General features: G+C 35.4%; 1 pseudogene across 1 annotated transcript; it reads left to right on the top strand.

The window, feature by feature from the left end:
- Positions 1–16,693: 16,693 nt before the first annotated feature.
- Positions 16,694–17,807, top strand: LOC309960995 (SKA complex subunit 1-like; annotated as a pseudogene). The gene is made up of 2 exons: positions 16,694–17,154; positions 17,529–17,807. The product of its transcript is annotated as an SKA complex subunit 1-like (transcript).
- Positions 17,808–18,196: the final 389 nt, after the last annotated feature.

The following is an 18,196-nucleotide window of genomic DNA, read 5'->3' as shown; positions in this document are numbered from 1 at the left end:
TTCTAGGAGAAAAGCAAAAGTATAACTTATTTTAAAAACTAATACACTTCATAAAAATGCAGGACTTTTTTCTTTGAAAGATACTGTTAAAAGAATGAAAGGACAAGTCACAGACCAGAGAAAATATTTGCAAATCAAATACCTAATAAAGGACTTGTATTGACAATATATATAAGGAACCCTCTATGACCACATAATAAGAAAACAAACAACCTAATAAAAACTGAGCAAAATATTTGAAAAGATACTTCCCCAAAAATGATATACAGATAGAAAATAAGCACATGAAAAGATATTTGACATCATTATTCATTAGGTAAATGCAAATTAAAACCACAATGATATACCACTATGCATCTATTAAAATAGCTAAAATTAAAAGGACTGACCATACCAAGTGTTGGCAAGAATGTGGATCAACTGGGACTCTAATACACCATATATTGGGAAATAAAATGGTGCAGTCACATTGGAAAATAATTTGTCAGTGTCTTAAAAATTCAAGTATACAACTACCACATTACCTAGCCACTCCTCTCCTAGGTCTCTCCTCAAGAGAAATGAAAACATATGTCAAACTTTATGTATTCTTATATTTAAGATGTGCCTCTTATAACTATTTCTTTAGTATGGTTTGATAACTTTCATCTTTCAGTTGAAATATTTATTCCATTTTGTTTTAATATTACTGCTGATATAGTTCTGTTTAAAGTTTCATGTAGTAACAGTCAAAACCTGGAAGCAATCCACAACCCAAATGCCTATGAACAGGGTGAATGGATAAAAAATTATTACATATACTACTCAGTGATAAAGAGATACTTCCAACAGCATGGATGAATCTGAAAATAATCATGCTGAATGAAAGAAGCCAGACAAAAAAGGATACATGTTGAGTAATTATATAAATTTCTAGAAAATGTTAATTAAATCTATAGTGACAGAAAGCAGATTGATGGATGTCTGGGAAGGGCTAGAATAAGAAGGAGGGATTATATGGGGCAGGAGAAAATTTTTGGGGGTGACAGTATGTTCGTTTTCTTTATTGTGGTACACACACAGGTGTAAACATATTTCAAAATATTTAAAATTGTACACTTTCTGTGCAGTTTATTGTATGGCAATTATAACTTAATAAAGTCATCAAAAAATTTTAAATGCTAAGCATTAGAATTACATTCTATGTTTCAGTACTACAGAAAGTATAATTTTAAATAGCATATTTCTATATGTTTGAAATGAAAAAATTTCTGAGTTTTTATTTAGACTATACCTCTATATCTGACTAACTAGAAAGATTTTATGCTAAGAATTAACAATAAACTTAGTAAATAAAGCCCTCTCAATCAAGATTCAACTTAAAGCAAAGTTTTATAAGATACCTTCCAAATTTAAAAAAAAAGTGTCTATAATTGCAATTTGAGGCTGAAAATCACTCAAGTTGAAAATACCATAATTGTAATCATATTGTCCAAGTATATTTTCATCCCGAGGGAGAAGATAATGATCAGCCTGTGAAAGATGTTCATTCCCGTCACTTGGTCCACACTTGGTCCACTTTCTCTTGCTGTCCAGCAAGAGAAATATCATTTCTATCAACAGCTAAATATCATTCCCATCTACACCTGACACACAAAGCTGTATCATTTATTTTAAAAACACACAATTGCTTGATAATATCGGTTACATCCTCATCAGGTAGTTCTCATTTGCTCAGAGTAGTACTGAGTGGAAAGTCATAGCATCCTACCAATTATTACAAATAAAATACTGAAACAGGGGTCAGCTATTATTACCTATGCCCTCCAAAATGTGAAATGAGTATACTGAATACCTTTTGTTTTACTCTTCTGAATCATCACCTCCAATCTTAGAAACATCCTCTGTAATGTGGGTAGAGGTCAAGAAATTGAATGACTAATGCAGATGATGATAGTGTTCTTACATTTCTAAGATCGAGCAGATTACTATGATTTTTAAGGTAGTAGTTAGCACTTAAGCTTTCAGCAACACTTTTCTATGAGTGGTCTCATAAAGGTGTCTTTCTGTCCTACATAATACTTTCTAACTCAGTGTGATTTAAAACAAAAAAACTCATGATAAAATTTTTTAATCACTTCTTTCAACTTTTAACATAATTGATATCATTTTTCCTTTCGCTTGCATTATATGCATTTCTATTTTCAGGAATGGATGTAGATAGATGGTTGAAGAAAAATCAAGGTCCTAAAATTTAGGCTATTTTCATCTAAAAATATTATCAATTGAGTTACAGTGAGTCTGAGGACAAACACAGTACACTAACATTAAGGTCACTGACCTAAGCCAAACTGTACTTTTCTCAAAATGTTTAGCACATTTGGAGCTTTCTTTACTAACACTAATATTAATTGAAGTTACCTATGCAGAATTGACTAGATTGAGAAGAGAGTAACATTGAGTTCAGGACCTGAAGAAAATGGTTTCATTTTAGAGTATGATATTTTTAGACTATTTGAGAGAAATTCACATGCAAAGACCATTTGTGCAGGCTCAGAGAACAAAAAACTTAGGAGGGCTAGTGGAGTTAGGCAACACAATCCACTAAATATCTTCCCTGTGTCCTAGACAGACCTACCATGCAACCCACTGACAAGGTTTGAGAAATGTCTACAAGTCACGAACTATTCAGGGACATTTAACACAAAATCTAGGCACACCTCTAGTTTGTACAGAGTTTAGAAAGTCAGTGGGAAACAAATTAACCAACATTAACTATGGGGAGGGGGGTGCCCCATGGAAGGCTGAAATAAGAGAAGATGGCAAGTCTCCCTGTGAAGGCTCCTGGGGATGAAGAGAAAGAGGAGACCTGACTGAGCACCGGCCTTGATACCAGTGCGAACACTGACAAATGTACAGTGTGACACTAGGCTATGCTCAGCATCCTTGGCAAGGGGAGATGCCATGAAGGAAAAAACCAAGACAGGAGGCCAGTACTGCAAGGTGTCTAACAGGTATCTGGGCAACATGTAAACGTGCATGGGAATTCTTAAAAATATTTTAAGAGGAGATCCTGAGAAAAGTCTAGAACTGCTGCCAATTAAATAGGTGAGGATAAATCAGATAAACAAGATTTGAGACGTTGCTGTAAAGTAGACACACTTATTAACAATAAAGGTAAAGCTGGAGGTGTATCAAATTATTTGGCTATGACCAGAAAAAAATGCACATGTTGTATGTTTTACAGAAGAAAATCTAAACACTTCATATGAATGTTTTAGCTGGGATTTATTGTGTCCATGGGAATTAGACGTTGAGGGAAAAAAATACCCCACAAAACTCTTTTTCTGTTGAAAAGGGCATACTGAAATGAAAGAAGTTGCCCAAGAGTTCCAGGTCCTTTGTAACTGCAACCTAATATCTCTATTAGATTGTGCTAGGCTATCCACCTGATTAATTGATTGTACTTTTACTTTGAATGAACTTTTCATAGTTTATTTCTTCTGAAAGCTACAATGTGGTGAATCGTATATGTGAAAGAATTTTGAAATCCTAAGGTGTGATAGATACAAAAAGTATCATTACTGACAAATAAAGAGTCTAATAGCAGGGCACTATGACTTATGCAGATTTTCTGGCTAGTAAAGTTTTGTTTAGTTTTTTTGGGGGGAGCAATAAAAATATTAATAATTTATGAGACTGCAAAATACAGTCAGAAAAAATATACCACCATTATTCTGATTCACTACTGCTCGAAATCAAAGCAGTGCAGCCTCTATTTATAAAAAAAACAGATAACTGATATAGTTAGTATTTTGTCAAGATTCATCAGTATTAATTTGAAAAGATTATATGCTGAAAACAATCTACATAGGGATTTTTTTAAGAATAAAATATTTACTAGAAAATACTCTTATTTTTAAGCACAGCAAAATTATGGATAAATTAAGCTGAATAAAATGATGATGTATAGTATTTTTCTGAGGTGTTTTAGCAGGAAATACTCGTGTTTCCAGTATTATCCATTTGCTGACTATCTTTAGATAGTCATAATTTTTCAACAACACTTTTTGGTAATTGAATGAAACTATAAAATGGAAATCTGAAATCTTGTCACTGTACAACAAAGCTTTGGTTTATGATAAACAGCAGATTTGGGTTTCATTCAAAGAAGAGATGGAAGGAGAAAATATTTTGATTGTGTTGGTTTCACTAAGCATACGAATATTTCATTGAATACCTAGTAGTGTACACATAATCTCTACCATTAAATTTACTTTACACAGTATAAAATGTTATCATTCCCCCAGTCCTAATCACTTGACTAGATACACCTGGTGACCTTTGGAGTTTTTTTTTTTTTTTTTAAATTTTGGTTTGCTTTTCCCATCCCTACATATTAGGTACATATTATGCCCATAAAGGAGAAGAAAATTTAAAACTTACAAACTTCCATGCACAATTCTAGTCTTTGTGTTTGGCCTGAGAAAAAATTAACAGATACGTGATGAGTAATAATAAAAATAGCAAATCACACCTGAGAACACTGACTGATACGAATAAGCTGACTGCCAGCCTAATTGATGATAGGACTTTTTCTCAGTGCAAGTTTATCTTTTAATTTTTTTTTGAAGATAGCAAGCTGTGCTTAGGATCAGCTCTAATAAACCACCTTGTCAGCAGTCAGCTCTGCAAAGGATTAAGGACAAGCTGAACTGTTCCAAGGGAAGGAAACAGCATGCCACTTCTCAGCAGCATATCAATCTTTGGGGACCTGTTCTCCATCAGCAGGTCTAAGATTGATTAGATCTTCAAACTATGTGTAATCAGTTGTGAGAGGCAGGCTTTACCAAGGCAGAGTAAGGAAGTATATATTGAAATTTAGGAAGGTAAGAAAAATGAAATGCAAAATATTACAGGAACTGTTAAAATTAATATACTTATATCCAGGCCTTATAAGTTTCATCTAATATGCCAATACTTAACATGCCACCAAATGCAAACTCCATAAGATCGGAGATTTTTGTCTACTTTGCTTACTACTGAGATGGAGAGGTGGAGAGGTAGAGGTCTTTTCTCAGAAATAATCACATGATTTGACCTTAATGACACTGTGAGTACATTTACATATAAATTTCAGGAATAATTCAGAAATGCACATATACACCCCTTCAACAGCCAATTCTAATTATTGTGTATTCTGTATTTGTGAATTTGTCTACCCACTAAAATTTATCTATAACACCAAAATAAATACTTGCAGCACTTTCATAGACATGTGTAGAGCTGTAAAATTTTGTCTTGACTGACCTGCTTGTTCCCAGCTGAGATCAAACAAGGTGACACTTCCATCTTGTTTCAGATCTCATATATAAACAAATATCTTTTTCATGGCTTATTTAGAACCACATTTTTGGGGGGATTGTACCTTTTGTTGAAGAGTTCTCTGTTTAAAATGACCGTAAAGCATAGTGCTGAAGTACTATATAGTGTTCCTAAGTGCAAGAAGGCTGTGATGTGCCTTACAGAGAAAATATATGTGTTGGATAAGCTTCATTCAGGCATGAATTATAGCACTGTAACCATGAGTTCAATGTTAATGAATCAACAATATAGAGCATTCAGAGAAAGGAAGAAAAAATTTGCCCATTTGTACGTAAAATGCTCCAGAAAGTGCTAAAGTAACATCTATAGTGTGTGATGAAGCTATGGAAAAGCAGCTAAATTTGTGGATTCACGAGATGATGACTAAATTAAAAAAAAAAAAAGAACACATAGTGGACAGTACTGTTGTGAGGCTCAAAGCCAAAGAAAATCATATTACCCAGGAAAATGGTAAATCCTTCTCTGCTACTGCTGGCTGTCTCACATTTCAAGTGGTGATATGGTAAGGAAAATGTTAAATTTGCAAGCAAAACAGGTTCAGATCAGGAGATTGGCAGAAGAAATTTTAAAACATCTGCTAAGTGATCTACAGAAGAGTAGATTTTCAAAGCTGATGAGACTTACAAGGATTTTGGCAAATTAACCCGTATAACACAAACGGCTTCCAAAGCCTCTGGCTTTAAATCATTCAAAAAACATGGAATTAATTATTTGTAAGAAATGTATATTAAATAAGGTATCTATAAACAGAAGCACACATAAAACAAGGATATATGTTGTTTGGTTGATAAAAATTTTGTGACCAGAGGCTCACAGAGCCTAACCCTCTGTTTCCCCTAAGGACAATAGTTTCATGCTGGCTAATTCAATGTTCATGAAAATGTTATAGAACTTAGCTACCATAAATAACTAGAATTGACTGTGTGTGTGTATAGATATATATACATACATATCTACAACTGATACTATATGTAATTGTATACTATATATGTAGTGTCTGTGTGTGTGTCTTTATATATATAAAGAGATTATAATGAGGAATCTCAGTAAACAAGAGATTATTATACAAAATTAGCTGAGAATTCCCAAGATCTGTGGTTGGCAAGCTAGAGGCCCAGGAGAGCCAGTGGCATAAGTTCTAGTCCAAACAAAGGAGAAGACTGATGTCCCAGCTGAGTAGTAAGGCCAGAGAAGTCCCCTCTGACTCATCTTTCTTGTTCTGTCCAGTTTTCAACTAATTGGATGAGGAACATCCACATTAGGAAGGGCAATCTGCTTTACTAAATCCACTGATTCAAATGTTAATCTCATCCAAAAACTCTCTCACAGACACACACAAAATAATGTTCGACCACATGTCTGGGGACCCTGTGGCCCAGTCAAATTGACACATAAAATTAACCATCACAGATGTCCATGCCTAATACCTGGGACCTATGAATATGTTGCCTTACACGGAAAAACAGACTGTGCAGATATGATTAACTTGAGACGTGCAGATATGACTGTGCAGATATGATTAACTTGAGATGAGGAAATTACCTTGGATAATACAAGTGGAGTGAATGTAATCACAAGGGTCTTTATAAGAGAGAGGCAAGAGAGTCAGAGTCAGGAAAGATGGGACAGCAGAAACAGAGGTCAGAGTGATGTAGCCACAAGTCAAGAAATGTGGACAGTTGTGTAAAAGCTGGTAAGGACAAGGAATGGATCCTTCCCTAGAATCTCTAGAAGGGTCACTGCTCTGCTGACACCTTTATTTTAGTTCCATAAGACTGACTTCCAGAACTGTAAAATAATAAATGTGTGCTGTGTTAAGCCACTAAATTTGTGGTAATTTGTTATAGCAGCCATAGGAAACTAATACAAGTTGCACTTGACACAAACTCAAAGGCAGACAGGGAAGCTGGAAGGCTTTATAGTGAACAAAAAGGCTTTAGTTATATTTTGAGTAAAGGCTGTTGGCATGGGAAAGATGGAGGTAGGATGACCCAAAATGGGGCCTCTTATGTGATTGTTAGGGAATGTATTTGGTCCTCTGGCTGATCCTGATTTGGAAACAGGGAAGCTGGCACTCACTGGCAAAGTCCCGACTGCTCTGGGCTGATTATTGCAGAGGTTGTGTTTTGGCTCCTGGACTAGTTGCTGTAGAAATTGTTGGTCAAGTCTCCATTATACTTTTGATTATGAAAAGGTTTCTTCTGTAACCTCAAGAAATAGACCCTCTGGTATGCACTGTATATTACAATGTCACTGTTTCTGATGAGAAGTAAGCACCTATTGCTTTTCCATTGAAGGTAACATCTTTTTTATCTGGTTGCCTCTCATATTTTTTCTTCTGTTTTCTTTTTATCCTTCATCTTCACATGTCTGACATGATGTCTCTAAGTGCGGTTAAATTTGTATTTACCTTGCTTCAGGTTCACTAAGTTTTTTGGATATGTGGGTTAATATCTTTCAAAAATTTGGGGAAGTTTTCAGTTTTTATGTGATCAAATTACCTGTTTCTCTCTTCTGGAACTTCAATTACCCACATGTTAGATCCTCTGATGTTGTCCTACAGCCTCTAATGCTCTGATTTTCCTTCCTATTTATTTGCCTTCAAGTTTTATGAATGGATCCACTAGAAAAAAGAAAATCCAAATGGACAACTAACATATGAAAAAGTGTTCAACCTCATAAACAGCAGAGAAATGTAAATTGAAAGCAAAATTAGATACCATTATACACCAACAGAATGGCTAAAATTTAAAAGGACACAAAATATCAACTCTTAGTTTTGATGTATAACAACCAAACTACCTTGATCCTGTATAATGCCAAGACTTCTCTCTGAGAACTGGATCCCAGTCTCTTATATGTTTCCAGCAATTGTCACTACTGCATGGTAAGTTTTTTTCCGTCTCTACTGGATCATACTAATTATAAAGCAAACCCAAACCAAAATTCTTCTCTTAATCCTAAATCCCTCTCTGGTAACTACCTCACTTCTGTGCTTGCATTTACACTCCCTTGATGATATCATTTGGTATCATGGCTTTAAATATATCTGTATCTTGATGACTCACAAACATACTTATAATTCTGATCTATCTTCTAAACTCCAAATTCATACATCTATCTCTGTTCTGCTTGGATGTCTTATAGACATCTGAAACTTAAACTCCTGACATCCACACAATCCTGAAAAAAAAACTTCTTTTGGTAGTAAATGGCAACTTCATCTATCCAACTGCTTAGTCCAAACACCTTGGAATGGTCCCTGACTCCTCTCTCATACCTCAGAGCTATCTTTCCAAAAAGAAAAAAATAAAAAAATGACAGCTTTACCTTAAAAATACATCTAAAATTAAGATCACTTCTTGTCACCTCTAGTCTTTCTATCCCATGTCAAGTGATAACTGTTCACTCTGTTTTACCCCTTATATTCCTATAATCTGTTTACAACACAGCATGTAGAATGATCTTTTTAATACTTAAGATTCTGTCACTCTGCTTAAACTCTCCAATGACTTCCCATTGATTTCAGAATAAAAGCCAAAGTTCTCATAACTTCCCATAAATCTCTAATGATCTCATCCTCATCTCTCTGACTCCATATCCTGTACTCTCTTTATGTCCTTCATGAGCATTAAGAATTTTATTGTATAAACCAAAACCACACAAATTTTATTTTCCTGAAGTAATATCAGACAAGGGAAAAAAGCATTATTCTAATAAAAAATAGTGAAGAATTTCAATTATATATATATTTTTACTACTTTTTAAAAATAAGAAATAAGTTGTTATTGGCCTATATTTAATCTTGATGGTAAAGATTAAAACATTATAAAATGAATTAGCTCTTCATTATTTATTATATCTCTAAGCATCTCTCTGATGTGATTTAAATATAAAATCAGGGGCTTCCCTGGTGGCACAGTGGTTAAGCATCCGCCTGCCAATGCAGGGAACACGGGTTCAAACCCTGGTCCAGGAAGATCCCACATATCGCAGAGCAGCTAAGCTCGTGCACCACAACTACTGAGCCTGCGCTCTAGAGCCCGCAAGCCACAACTACTGAGCCCACGTGCCACAACTACTAAAGCCTGAGTGCCTAGATCCTGTGCTCCGCAACAAGAGAAGCCACCGCAATGAGAAGCCCGCACACCGCAATGAAGAGTAGCCCCCGCTCGCCACAACTAGAGAAAGCCCACGTGTAGCAACAAAGACCCAATGCAGACAAAAATAAATAAATAAAATAAATAAATAAAATATATGTATATATATAATAATAATAAATAAATAAATATAAAATCAGGTCTGAGACTGAAATCTTGCATCTTTAAGTGAACACTGAAATCTTCTTTTACAATATTCTCAAGTACTTAACCATATGCTATTTTATAAGGATTATAAATAATATTCACCAAGAGTCAAGATTATGTTTTCACTAATATCTGTGGATAGAATATATAAATTGTTCTATTGGAGTGATTTCTCCATTAAAATAAAAGAATTCTAGTGATAGTATTTATAGTATTTCCTCTTAAATCAACTTGTAGAAAATGTTGCCATCTCTCAATGTCTCTTGTATGGGATCTTAACAATAGAGTGCTCATTATTCTATACTGAAATAAAAAGGTATGTGTGAAATAATAAGAAATATATACAGTGGTCCTTCCCCCAGTTCCTAACACAGAGTCCCATAAAATCCTGGTCATCTCCTGAGTGACAGGGGTACTAAAAGCATCTTTTGTTCTAACATTTGGTCTTTTAAACTCAGTTCCTGATCAAATAACTTCTAAGGCCCTTGGAATCTCCAGAGTGATAAGTGTTTTTTTGCACGCTAAGGAGATGTGTGGTGACTGGGGGTCCCTATGTAGTTTGGAGATGGGGTATGGTCACCAGAAAGACCAAGCCATGATTAGAAGCTTAAAACTTTCAGCCCCAACTCCCATCCTCCACGGAGGGGAGAGAGGCTGGAGACTGAGTTAATAATCGATTATGCCTACATGATAAAGCCTCCACAAAAATTCCTAAATTATGAGGTTCAGAGAACCTGCAAGTTGATGAACAGACCCACGTTTCTGGAGGGTAGAACACTCTGCTCCAAAGGAACAGAAGCTGTGCTTAGGACCCTTCCAGACCTTGCCCTATGTACCTCTTCATCTGACTGCTCATCTGTATATTTTATTATATCCTTTGTAGTAAACCTGTAAACAGAAGTGTTTCCCTGAGTTCTGTGAGCAATTATAGCAAATTATCAAACCTGAGAAGGGGACTATGGGAATCCCTGATCTGCAGCCAAGTTGGACAGCAGTGTAAATAACCTGGGGACGCACCACGTATGATTGGCATCTGAAGTGAGGTGTAGTCTTGTAGGACTGATCCCTCAACCTGTGGGATCTGCACTAACTCTAGGTAGTTAATGTCAGAAGTGCTTGGTGTGGAAAACCGTACATTTGATGTCAGAAATGTTGTGACTAGTAGAGAAATAGTTTTCCTTTCAGTGTGATTATAAGATTTCAGTAGTGAAATTGATATATTTTTAATTTATTCAACCACTTACTTATGGAGCAACTACTGTGAGCCAGACACCACACTCTACTCTGCACACACAGCAGTGTGGCAAATAGACACAGGAACTGTCCTATCAGAGCTTACAGCAGAGAATGGTCTTACCCTTTTGTAATGTTCACATTGCTGATCCCGCCAATAGAAAAATCTGAAATATAGAAATATTATACTGAGAATTTCAACTAAGAAAGACATACCGCATCTTGTCCATCTAAGTTGTACTCCATGATTAGCACAGTACCTAGCGTGTGTTAGGTCCTCAGTGACTGTAAGACGAGGAAATTATATTTCTTAAGGGGAGATATATTGTCTTGTTTTATATCTCAACCACCTAGCAATTTACTTTTAAATTTAGACTCCTGTAACAGATCAAACACATATTATTATTGCCCAAACCCCACTGACAACCAACTCCACCATTCCTACTTAAACTTTCATTTTATTACTTTACCACATTTGACAAATAATGTCACTATTAGTAAGGAGAAAGAGGGAAAATGATATTTCTTGAGCACTTGCTCTGGGTCAGACACTATGTAAAAACTCCATGTGCATTATGTCATTCAATCATCATAACATCACAATGAAATAATCACTTTTACTCCCCATTCTACAGATGGGGAACTAATGATGGTAAGTAGTGAACCCAGATTCTCAGGCTTTAAAGCTTGTACTTTTAAACACTACAATGTCTAATCCTAATATTCATTATTTGCACATTCTTTTTAAGACATATTATTTTCCTTCAGTAAAGCTAGTCTCCTCAATTAGATGAATCATAGGTCCCAGTTTTCCTAGTTTCACCACTGTTATGCTTGTTACCTGGCTTAATTATTAATAGTGCCCCCTTTTACTTCCAAAGGTATCTGAGTGTGGATGATAAATCATATGGTCTCCTTAACTCTTATTTCATCTACACCTGAGTAACCAGTCCTCATTATTGTTTTGCCCAAGTGGAGCAACTTCTCCAGAGAATGACATTTAGAAGATCCTCTTTATCTCTTCACCAAGTCACTTTCTTCACCTTTTTCAGAGAAGAGCTTGACTAAAGTTTTCATAGAGATGTCTTTGATTAACAACACAGCATGATGGCATTTTTCTTACTTGAAAATCTCTCAGTTATCTAAAATAAGACTCTTGATTTATTAAGCAGCATTTTAAAATTGTTTGCCTTAGTACAACTTTTACATTTTATATGATCTGATCCTGGACAGTATGCTGCACTGTTTTGTTTGTTCATTTATTACCAGCATTATCTTTTTCTGGGGAAGCATTTAAGTCAGTTAAAATAAAAGATGTAGGCAAAGTAGGTTAGAAAAGGAAAATCTGGATCAAAGAGAAAGAAAAATGTAAATATGGTAAGAGCAATTGTCAAAATACTATTGCTGCTGTGGCAAATTATCACAAACTTAGTGACTTAAAATAACACAAATCTATTCCTATACAGTTCTAGAGATCAGAAGTCCATCACAGGTCTCATTCTGCTAAGAGACAACTACCAAAGTGTAACATAGACCTAAACGGAATTCCAGGAGGAGAAAAAAAGAACGAAAATAAGAAATACTTGAGCAATCATGACAGAATATTCCAAAATTAATGTTAGACACCAAACTAAAAGATTAAAAAGAATCTACACCTAGGCATATATTCCAACTGCAAAAGAGCAAAGATAAAGAAAACATCTTGAAAGAAGCCAGAGGATAAGACATGTTATCTATACAAGAGTAAAGATAATAACTACACTGGACTTCTGCAAAACAATGCCAAGAAAGGAGAGTTGAGTGAAATACTTAAAGCATAAGGAAAAGAATAAAGCAAAACAAAACATTTACCTAGAATTCCTTACCCTACAAAATTACCCTTTGAAAGTGAAGGAGAAATAGACTTTCTCAGACAAATGAAAATTAAGGGTATTTGTTGCCTGTAGACCTGCCTTGAAAGAAATGTGAAAAGAAGTTCTTCACAGAGAAGGAAAATGATATAGATCAGAAACCTGAATCTACATAAAGACAAAAAGAGCACTGGAGAAGGAATCAGTAAAGATATAAAAAAATTAAAACTTGTACTTTTCTTATTCTTAATTGATCTAACATTTGTTTAAAATAATAACAGCAACAATGTATTCAAATATATATATACATACATATATGTGTGTGTGTATATATATATATATATATATGCACCTGTCTGCTTATGTGTAAGTAAATGAGTGACAGCAATAAAATAAGGGACAGGAGGGAAGAATTAGGATTATTTTGTTATTATAGGGCACTCACACTATCTGTGAGGTGGTAGTATAATACTATCAGAAAGTATACTTGGATTAGTTGTAAATTATTGTAAATTCTGGGCAACCACTAAAAAAATTTTTTTTCAAGTATAACTAATATGCTAAGGAAGAAGAGAAAATGAGATCATGTAAAAGTCTCAATTAAAACCACAAATGGCAGAAAAAGAGTGAAAGACAAAAATAGGGTCAAAGAATAAGGGCAGTGAATAGAAAACAGTAACAAATATGGTAGATAATACTCCAATTATAGCAATACTCATTTTAAACATCAGTAGTCTCATCATATTGATTAAAAGACAGAGATTGTCTTTTAAGTGGAACAAAAACCAAGACCCAATTATATGTTGTCTATAGGAAACCCACTTTAAAAGTGAAGACACATAAAGATGAACAGTAAATCAATGAGAAAGATATACCATGCTTGTACTAATCAAAAGAAAGCAGTAGCAGCTATGTTAATTTCAGACAGAGCAGACTTCAGAGCAAGAAAACTTGTCAGGGATAAACAGGGGCATTATGTAATGAAAAAGTGGTCAGTTCCTCAAGAAGACATAACAACTGTTAATGTGTTTGCACCTAACCAGAGAGTATCAAAATATGTGAGGCAAAAACTGATAAATTGCAAGGAGAAACAGATGATTCTGCCACGAGAGTTGGAGACTTTAACACCCCTCTATCAGAAAGGGACAGATTGAGCAGGCAGAAAACCGGTGAGGACTTAGTTGAACTAAGTTGATATCACCATCAATCAACTCGATATAATTGACATTTACTGACTATTTCATCCAACCACAGCAGAACAGACATTCTTCTCAAACTCACTTGAGACCACATTCTGGACGATAAAACCCACCTTAACAAGTTTAAAAGAACAGAAATTATACAATGTCTGCTCTCAAATCACAATGGAATTATGCTAGAAATCAATAACAGAATAATAGCTGGGAAATCCCAGAATAGTTGGGGGTTGGACAACATACTTCTAAATAATACATGAGTCAAATAAGAAATCTCAAGAGAAATTTTAAAAATATTTTGAACAAAATGAAAATGGAAGCACAACTTACTGTGAGATGCAAGGAAAGCAGAGCTTAGAGAGAAATGCATAGCATTGAATACATATACTAAGAAAGAAGACAGATCTAAAATCAGTAATCTAAGCTTCCACCTTAGGAAACTAAAAAACATTTAAAATAAAGAATAAAAATTAGAACAGAAACAAATAAAATTGAAAACAGGACATCAACAGAGAAAAGTCAACACAAACAAAGGCTAGTTCTTTGAAAAGATTAATAAATTTGATGAGACCTAGCCAGGATAACTAAGAGGAAAAGAGAGAAGATACAAATTACTAATATTGGAAATGAAAAAGGAGTCATCACTAGAGGTCCCATGGACATTAAAAGAATAATAAAAAGTATGAACAGCTCTGGCTCAAATATTTGGTAACACAGATTAAATGGACCGATTCCTTGAAAGAAACAATCTGTCAATACTCACCAAAGAAAAAGTAAACAACAGGAGAAGACAAGACACAGACCAGGAGAACATATTTGCAGATTTATCTGACAAAGGACTATTATCCAAAATATACAAAGAACTCTTAAAATTCAGCAATAAGGACTTCCTTGGTGGCGCAGTGGTTGAGAGTCCGCCTGCCGATGCAGGGGACACGGGTTCGTGCCCCGGTCCGGGAAGATCCCACATGCCGCGGAGCGGCTGGGCCCGTGAGCCATGGCCGCTGAGCCTGCGCGTCCGGAGCCTGTGCTCCGCAACGGGAGAGGCCACAACAGTGAGAGGCTCGCGTAACACACACACAAAAAAAAAATTCAGCAATAAGAAAAACAACTAAATTAAACAGTAGCCCAAAAATTTGACCAGACATTTCACCAAAGGCAATATACAGGTGACAAAATAGCATATGAAAAGATGTTTAACATTATATGTCATTAAGAATTTATAAATTAAAACAATGAGATACCACTACACAACTATTAGAATGGCAAAAGTTTAGAAGATTAACAACACCAAATGCTGGCAAGTGTGTGGAGCAACAGGAACTCCCATTCATTGCTAATGGGAATGCATAATTGTACAGCCACTTTGGTAAACACTTTGGCAGTTTTTCAAAGCTAAACATAATGATGTGTCAATGTAGTTCATTGACTGTAACAAGTGTACCACTCTGGTATGTGATTTTGATAGTGGGGAGGCTGTTGTGCATGTGGGGACAAAGGATATACAGGAAATCTCTGTGTCTTCCACTCAATTTCTCTGTGAACCTAAAACTACCCTAAAAAATAGTCTATTAAAAGATTAAAGTAAAATAAAAATAAATTTTAAAGTAAAGATTTCTGTGTTTGCTATAGATAGAAGTAATGTATCTGGATTAATTAATAGAATGTTTTAGCTTTCACATTTTCATTACTTAAATTTTCAGTATCTACACACTATTCTATAAAATAATAATTAAAAATAAGCATTGCTTCTGATTTTCATGATATTAGACTCTGCATTATTCATTATTTTTAGATACCTAGAATTTTATAAGATAAAAAATAACTAAGTAGGGATAATATATAAGAATAATTGTAGTAGCAATATAGGAGTAGGGGATTAAGAGGTACAAATTATTATGTATAAAATAAGCTACAAGGATATGTTGTACAACAAGGGGGGATATAAAAAATATTTTATAATAACTATAAATGGAGTATAACCTTTAAAAATTGTGAATCACTATATTATACACCTATAACTTATATAATTTTAAAAATTTAAATAACTGAGTCAAAATAAAGATAGTAAAGGACTAAGGGGATATATAGGTCTCACCTCCCCCATCCCCCCCAAATCAGAATTTGCCAAAAAAGCACATTTTCTTCTATATACTCTTAGAGGATATTCTAGAACGTTCTCCAAAGCCATAGAAGGACTTAAATAAATATTTTATTCATTAAATGCACATTGGGATTCACAAGTAAAAGAAATGTCATTGCTCCTGAAGACAACATGTCTAGATAAATACTGATGCCCCATCCCAGAAAGGTATAAAATCCATTATCAATTAATTATTAAGGACCTACCTACCGTGTGCTCACCCATCATAAACACTGAGTGTGATATAAAGACAAGACATGGCCCTGTTATCTTTCAGGGAAAGGGAAGAAATAAAGAAGGCTTTAATATGGAGATCGTATATGAATTGCAGAATGGGTGAAACAGGGAGCACAGATTTATTAATTTAAATATAATTGTTTATTTTGAAAAAGAGGCAGAAACGCGCGCGACCCCTGAGCAGCCTGCCTGGGGCGCTGATGTGCGCTTGCTCTGCACCGAGTCCCAGGGGCAGTTTGAATTTCGCTCCCCGAGTTGGGTCTCCTGATCCTGGGCTTGCGGCACAGACTGGAGGGGTCTCGGCGCCTCGTGACACCACTGAGTGGGCGCTTTGCTCCTGGACCCGCACTAGAGGCTTAAAGGATGGCCTCCTCATTTCTGGTACAATTATGCTCTCATATTAATGAAAAGATTGGAAATATTAAAAAAAAAACCCGTCATTGAGAAATTGTGGACTGTATTAAAATAGGAGATGAGATCATTGCAGTAAATGAACTTCTAAATAAATTGGAATTGGAAATTCAGTATCAAGAACAAACCAACAATTCACTCAAGGAACTCTTTGAACCTCTTGGAGAAGATTGTAAAGATGTGGAACATCTCAAAGAAAACATTCCTTCCCATTTGCCTCAAGTAACCCAGAACTTTGTAATGGATCAGATCTTGACCCTGAACAACCAGTCAAAGATGAGGAACCTGCACCCACAAAGAAGCCCCCCAAAGAGCAAAGAAATATTAAAGAAATGTCATTTATAACTTCTGATGAGTTTAATGGCATTCTTGTGTACATGAAATCCCACCTAACCTATTGTCAAATTAACGACATAACCTAACCTATTGTCAAATTAATGATGTTACTAAAAAAATCAACAAGGCAGGGACTTCTCTGGTGGCGCAGTGGTTAGAATCCGCCTGCCGATGCAGGGGCCATAGGTTTGATCCCTGGTTCGGGAAGATCCCACATGCCATGGAGCAACTAAGCCCGTGTGCCACAACTACTGAGCCTGTGTGTCACAACTACTGAAGCTCACGTGCCTAGAGCCCGTGCTCTGTAACAAGAGAAGGCACTGCAATGAGAAGCCCACGCACTGCAACAAAGAGTAGCCCCTGCTCACCACAACTAGAGAAAGCCCACGCGCAGCAACGAAGACCCAACGATGAAGACCCAACGGAGACAAAAATAAACAAATAAATTTTTTTTAAAAAAGAAATCAACAAGGCAGTAGTTAGTAAATATAAGATCCTACATCAACCAAAAAAGTCTATGAGTTCTGTGGCCAGAAGTCTCTATCACAGATTTATTGATGAAGAAATGAAGGAAACCAAAGACCATTATTTTGTAGTGGAAGCTGACATAAAGGAGTTGACGGCTTTGAAAGTTGAAAAGAGGTTTCACGTAACGCTGAATATTTTACAACACTGCCGGAGGCTATCAGAGGTCTGAGGGGGAGGACTTACCCGATATGTTATAACATAAGGCCCTTTTGAGCTTCTGAACCAGCCAACAGTAGAGATAGAAGCGATTCCTATCGTTTCCTTACATGTAATTTCTTTATATATAATTTCTTTAGCTTTTTCATTTTTGTTTGTTTCTTGTAAAAATAAAACTTAAATAATGTATATTTTAAAATCCACTTTCTTACAGTAAATATTTAGTCACCTACCATGTAAGCCTCTGTTCTAGGCATACAACGGAACTAAAAAATGTTCATATTTAGTTTTGGTGTTTAGTGACAGTGCTGCCAACCCCAGGAAGACAGGTGCAGATGTGATAATAAAAGTCAAAGTTCAAGAAGATGAGATCAAGGACATCCAGGCTCTTTAGAAGTAAAGGTCATTAGTGTCTAAATTCCACTAATGATATTT

The sequence above is a fragment of the Leucopleurus acutus genome (assembly GCF_964270905.1).
Source record: "Leucopleurus acutus genome assembly, chromosome: 4".
NCBI lineage: Eukaryota > Metazoa > Chordata > Mammalia > Artiodactyla > Delphinidae > Leucopleurus > Leucopleurus acutus.
Note: the sequence above shows the minus strand (reverse complement) of the source record. Positions and strands in the feature narration are given on the sequence as shown.